Here is a 1,232-nt window from a genome sequence, read left to right on the forward strand (position 1 = left end):
AAAGTGTCATTTTGTTAAAAGTAAACTTTTGTGAAAGTAACTTTCATGATGATTTTAATTAATCAGACATACTTTTTGATTATTAAAATTTAATGAAACCATTAATAAAGGATCCAGAAAAATAAAAAACAAATTACGCAGAGATAAAACTAAAACCTTTTAGTTGATACACTGCAAAAAATGCTTTTCTAGCTTAGATTTTTTGTCTTGTTTCCAGCCAAAATATCTACAAATTCTTAAATCAAGAAGGATTTTCTAGACGAGTAAAAATTATTGTCTTGTTTTCAGAAAAAGCAAGTCAAAATGAAGTGAGTTTTTGCTTAGAACAACCAAAATAATCTGCCAATGGGGTAAGAATTTTTTTTAATTTCAAACAGAAAACAAGATTATTTTTTTTACCCCATTGGCAGATTATTTAGCTTGTTTCACGCAAAAATGCAGTTTTTTTTTTTTTTTTTTAAACGAGACAATTTTTACTCATCTAGAAAATCCTTCTTGATTTAAGAATTTTTAGATATTTTGGCTCGAAACGAGACAAAAAAATCTAAGCTAGAAAAGCATTTTTGCATTATATTGGTGAGAAATTGAAGCTGCATTTCAAAAATGGCTTTCTTATTAGTATTTTTGTCTTGCTTTCTATTATAAATATCTAAAAATACCTAACAAACAAGTAAATAACTTAAGATATTGCGTCTTGTTTTCTAAAAAAAAAGTTATCAAAATTTTGTTAGCAAAAATATCTGCCAATGGGGCAAGAAAAAAAAAGCTTGTTTAGTCTTTGAAGATATTTTTGCTTGTTTTAAGCAAAAACTAAAAATATATATATTTTTTGTAGAAAACAGGACTCAATATCTTAAATAATTTTACTTGATTTCAAGAATGTTTAGATATTTCTACTAGAAAACAAGACAGAAATACTGAGTAAGAAAACAGATTTTTTTTTTGCAGTGTGTTTAAATGTGCAGGATTAGCCCTAAACCCCCATGAGCACTAGTTAGTGTTGATGTTTATCGAGTGCTGGTCCAGTTAGAAGTTCTGTGTTGTAGATGCTGTTTGTGGTCCATTACACACGTATGCATGAGTTCATCTGACAATATCTGGCGGTTGGTGCCAGAACTAGCACTGACAGCTGCCCTCCGCATTCACATGCTTGCAAAAGGGAAGCGTGCAACTGAAAGGACTTGTAAATAGCCGTGATCTGTCTGATCTGAAGAGGAACTTCCTGTATGTCA

The sequence above is a fragment of the Garra rufa genome, chromosome 3, assembly GCF_049309525.1.
Source record: "Garra rufa chromosome 3, GarRuf1.0, whole genome shotgun sequence".
NCBI lineage: Eukaryota > Metazoa > Chordata > Actinopteri > Cypriniformes > Cyprinidae > Garra > Garra rufa.